This window comes from Cryptomeria japonica, chromosome 3, assembly GCF_030272615.1.
Source record: "Cryptomeria japonica chromosome 3, Sugi_1.0, whole genome shotgun sequence".
Classification (NCBI taxonomy): Eukaryota; Viridiplantae; Streptophyta; class Pinopsida; order Cupressales; family Cupressaceae; genus Cryptomeria; species Cryptomeria japonica.
Genome location: NC_081407.1, coordinates 777,192,006 through 777,198,005, shown reverse-complemented (window position 1 = coordinate 777,198,005; position 6,000 = coordinate 777,192,006).

The following is a 6,000-nucleotide window of genomic DNA, read 5'->3' as shown; positions in this document are numbered from 1 at the left end:
CTTTCTCTACCACACCTTGCTGGTTTAGCTTAACTATGAAACTACAATTATACCGGTACTCAATCATTTTCGGTTGAACCCTCTTGCTAGATTACTTGCTCACTTACTCTGCAACTTTCTTAGAATGAGTTCTAAGGATAAGAATTCTTCTTTTCACTTAATATCTCTTTCCTCTTCTTATTTTCTACAACATCATCTTTCTCTATCTCGAGCTCATATATTTATCGTCACGATTTCCCACCAAGAATTTGTACATGGTTTCCATTATCCAATGCATATTTGCTAAGGATAGCAATCACGTACAAGATTTCCTACCTTGAATTTTGTCGACTTATAAAACACTTCAGCTATTTCCTTTTCGAGGTCTTATTGCAATCAGATTTCCTTTGCATTGATCCAGGTGCCAACTCCTCCTTGATCTTCCTCTATCATTCTTTCTTCCTTGAGATGCATTACTATGTTACAATCTCATGACTTGTGGTTGTTTCATATGTGTCAACTAACAGTTTCACCAACTGTGTCAAGGGTGGTTTATTGACCTCTGCATATTTGCCACCTCGACTCCACATGCAATCACCATGGTTAATCACTCATCTCATTGACACACAATCGGTCCATACTTGAACATTCAACAAACTCATACTGGTACATGCCTTTACTAGTGAGGCCTTCTTCTTCTGCTAACTGATAGTGCACACTATACCGGTAACACATCTTTACCTCCGGTGATTTGTGATAACTTTAACATTTTGCCTCTTCATCATAAATAGGAAGTCAACTTCCAGACCGATTTATTTCTCTGCTAGTTGTTGCTCAATATGGTAATACACACAACCTTCATCTCGGCTAATGCCTTACTAGTAAGCTTTCATTTTGTCTGCTCTCTCTCATGCCAGTCACTCCTTCTTTCTTACCGGTTAACATCAATGACAATTTAATGCAAAAATGCCAACAAAATCTTCATTCCAAATCTTTTTAGATGTTCATTAGTTGCCTCTCATGGAAAATCTTTTTCTACCTAGGTTGCCTGATGCAGGAGCATCCCTGGTTAGTGAGCAATCTGGCATCAACCAAAACTATTTCCTTTTAGTTTTGTTCTTGTTTAGTTCTTTGTGTAGTTTCAGTATTCTTACCAATATGTACCAGTAGTTGCTTATTCTTTGTGGAAGATCCTGTTTACAGATTCTTGGTGTTTTCATGTGGTTGATTCCATATTTATAGTTCATTTGGGTTCTTCTTCAGTTAGTTATCGCTTCCGATTGGTTGTTTCTAGGTTCCCGAGACAGTTCTTGTGTTTACCGGTTGGTTTTCCTTCATTATCTATGTGATTCCTAGCGTGTGGATCCATCTTGGGTATTGTCTTATGTTCTTTGGCATGTGGCTGACCTTCCTACTGAACCACATCACTTGGTTGTTATTTTTTGGAAAGATTTCTTAAATCTTAGGGCTGACCTGATTACAAGTTTCATTTTCCTGCATTGGTGAATGTAATATTTTGAGGCAGCCCAGATATGTTCTGATAGGTATAAATATGATGTTATGTAATCATTTGTAAGGGAAAAGGAAGTAGAACTAAGAATAAGGATTGAGATTTGCATGTTGTGATCTGGTTGATTCTAAGAGTCCAGGTTGGATTGTATCTTGCTTGAAGCCTACATGTAACCAATTAACTACCGGATGTTCTTTGATGATAATATAAAGATTGTTGGATGATTGCCGAAATTTCTAAGGCTGTAATCTGATCTATTTATATGAATTTGTTATTTTTTCTTACTGCTTTTGTTGTGTCTCTCTTGCTGCATAAGCCGGTTGACTCTTTTGAGAGTTTTTACTGGTTATGGCTGCATCATTTTGACTTAAGCAAGGCCCAATACAACACAATACTTTCCCTTTTCTAACATGTTTATCTTACACATCAAATATTTAAATTTTATAGAGTTACAAAACGTTGACTAAGATCTACAGTTCCAAATTTTGAATAGGTGAAAAACCCTATTTTTTATCAATGTGCACATATGACTAACACTTTTTGGTTGAATTTTGAAGGGAGTGATATGTAGGGTATCCTGATCTAGATTTAGAAGTTTAACTTATGGAAACACAATTAGGTATAGGAACCTAGCACACTCAACAATAATTTCAGCGATAGATTTTAGTGAAAGGTTTGTCTTTGTATCTTATTTCTAGAATTGTTCTTTTGAGTTGATATTATGTTCTATATGTTTCTATTTATGCTGAATCTTTTCAATTTCCTAGCATTTTGCCTAGCTCTTGCATCATTTCATATCCAATCATGTCAATAAAAAAGAAAAATTTTTATCAAAGTCTTATCTCTCTTAAGAGACATAAGTTGCACCTAGTTGATTGTACTCCAATGAATGTAGGACTTCAAATTATCTCTAGTTTGCATGTTTAAGCTTATGGACCCATTTCCCCATAAAAATGAATCTTCTTATGTCCTTAAAACTAATAACTTACACAAGTACTCTAAATTAGTATATTTTAGGTTATTTTTAGCATCGTAGACTTTAACTATCTACCCAACCATTATTCACCTCGACTATGAGAGATTGTTGCACATGCTAGATTGAAGCTAAGGCTTTTAAGAATGACATCAATAAGGTAATAATTAGATGTATTAAGCACCATATGATAATAATGTTTTCCTTATTCTCTAGTAGATGATAATTGCCCCTTTTATCGACAATTTTATGAAATAAATTTATGATCATAAAGGTATTTCTTATTATCCACAAGTAAATGGTACATCAAAATAAATTGACAAATACTAATTTTGTGTATTTAAGAAGACCGTCTTTTTTTTACCAAAGACTGGATCAAATTATTAAAGTATACTCTATCATCAAATTGCATTATAATAAATATTTATTTATATAACTCATCTTTCCATTTCTAATCAAAATTATATTTTCCACATACATTGAAAAATTATAACCTTGTTATTTAAGAATAAATATTAATCATTTACAATATTTATTAAAATTTAATTTATATTTATGAAAAAACTAGATGATACTATTTTTATCTTTTTTTTTCTATATATTTAATTTGATTATCAATCCCATATTGAAAATTATAATATTTATTTATAAAATTATTTTGTTAAAAGAAAAAATATAGATTTTATTTCTTTATACTAAATAGTAGGGTTGATGATTAAGATCCTAAATGTCTATCTGAAAAAATAGATCACATTCTTTCCATTAAATGCTAAATAAAGAACCAAATATTTAATAACATCTAAAATAGTGATTATTTCCATCCTGTATTACAGTAGATGGTTTATATATTTAATTAATTAGATTCAAGAGGTGTACTACTAAGATTTAATTATTATATTAGGAAATATTTAATATTTATTGTAAAAATAATTTATAATTAAAAATAAAATAAATATAAAATTAATCTTATGTAAAAATGATATCTCTTAGAATAAAACTAAAATACATAAAAAGAATAATTCTTAAAAAAATTAATAATAAAATAAAATAATTCGAACTTGATATCTTTCATCATTTTCTTAATAAATATAAGCTAATAATATAACTTACCATATACAATTTACAATTTTGAAATAAAAACCAAATCAATCATAACACTCTTTAATAAAACACTAAGTAAAGGTAAATGTGGTAAGAAACTTTACATCATGTTTTTTCTTTTTTTTTTGACATGACACTTATTTCGTAGCTTATTTGTGCATAATATTACTAAACTAGAATAGTGGAAAATATTTATAGAATCAAATGAGGGATAAAGGATGGAGGAATAAGATAATTTACATATTAATCATAATTTATTGAATATAATAAAGTAATTGTAGCGATTAAAAATTAAAAACATAAAACTATTTTGCAGCCAAACAATTATAAATTTTATATAAAATTTATTTAAATTAATATTCACGTGTGTGTGTGTGTGTGTGTGTGTGTGTGTATGTGTGTGTGTGTGTGTGTGCGCATGCACGCGACATATGAAGTAATTTCGTTTTCCTTTATGAAGTTTTCTTTTTAACATTTTTTTATCATTCTTAATAATTTTGTAGATCTAGAAGTAAGCCATGCAATCCTATTAGTTCTTCCATTACCATCCACCATTTGGTTATTATATTACTCTTCACCTATGTCAAAAGGTATCCACGAGTTTAGGTGTAGAGATTACCCTCTAATATTTGGATTTATAATATTGAAAAAATAGTAGTTTTCAAATAAGTCTTTTGATTGCATTGAGTAGGCATTGATTCTTCCCTTTTATTGCATTTAGAGCATTAATCCTTCTTATTTGTTAGCATTATGTTTCCTTCTTCATTGTGAGAATTGATTCTTCTCATTAGAAAGCATATTTCTTCTTATTTATATATTGTTCCTCCATGAACATGTTGATATATGGTTAAATTTATCTTTCATTTCTATGATGACTCCTTGCCCTTATCAAGACTCCATTCCTTTATCATATTTTCAAACAATTATACTCGCACAAGTTTTTATATACACTAAGGATTACATTAGCAATATTTTCTCGTACTATAAGAATCATTGTTATTCAGTTTGAATCACATGTTCCTATAATATTATTCTACAACTATCAATTCATTATAATCATCACTATACATTCTAATATATTTACATGAATATATTCTTACATTCTTAGAATACATTTATTTTTCATATAGTTTTCCTTTCTTCCTAAATTCTCTTATATCATAGATGTATATAACAAAATATCAAGTGGAATAATATGTCACTAATTTTTTATATTTAGACCCATATAGTTACAAGTGTTTATAGAGATTCAACATTTTCTTATAAGAAGTATACAAAAGAAGAATGTGTGTGTCAATATCATTGTAGTATCCATTATTTTATATGTATTCATGATGATATATTTTGATGATGATCATATCCATCTAGGCCCCATTTTTTAATATAGACCCCATGGTGATATCATTTGATGTTTGGATATTTACTTTAACATCTATATTTGTGAACAATACAATCTTTTGGATGCTCAATTACTCTATATTATTCACACAAATTTATGAATTGTGTTGCTATGTCCTTGTAATGAAATGCATCAAAACACATTATTTCTAAGAAGCAAGAGAATCAAGCACATATTTTGAATTTGTATATCTCAATTGGTGGAATAAAAGGAATTTATCTCTTCACAATCATTGGTTGAAACATCTTCATAATTAAATATTGATCATGTTTTCATTTATTAATTCACATTTTTTAGGGATGATGTGGGAGGACATATCTCATTGCGACATCGTCAACTCTAGTAAAGAAAAATAGTTTCTAAAACACATACGACATGTTCATAGATGTAAAAGAAGCTTGGGATATTGGATTCATCCCTCATCCGCAAACTTACGTTTACACAATAATAAAAAAACAAACTGATTTCAATATGATTACCATCCTCAAATCTAAATTGATATTGAACACACAACTAATTGTAAAAACTTATTCCAAATTATGTTCTTCATATTAAATAATCATTTTTTCATGTTAATGATTATATCCAAAATAAAAATATCCTTGTGTATATACATCTTATTAAATCAACCTGCAGTAACCTTTAAAAACTTTATTTTCTTTTAGTAGAAAAGATATAACAATACTTTAAAAATGTTAAACACTAAATTGATCACATTAATTAAATAAGAAGCTCGGAAGTGATAGCGACTGGCCAATTACCTAGAACCAGATAATCTCAAATTTTCAGTGATCGACGCGTTGCGGGAATGTATCATTTTATCCATCGCTTTCAGTAGGCCAATGCTGGTTGGCTAAACTTGTAAAATTCTAAATTAGTAGCGTGTTGTTGAAAAACTCCGCAATTTTAGAATATCAGGCTTTACTTTTCAGCCTTTTAAATATTTTACAAGACGGAAAGGTCCTTGACTATAATTAAAAAGTAGTTTAATGCAGAATTATATCGACTAACTATTTTTTTTTTTGAAGCGTATTCAAT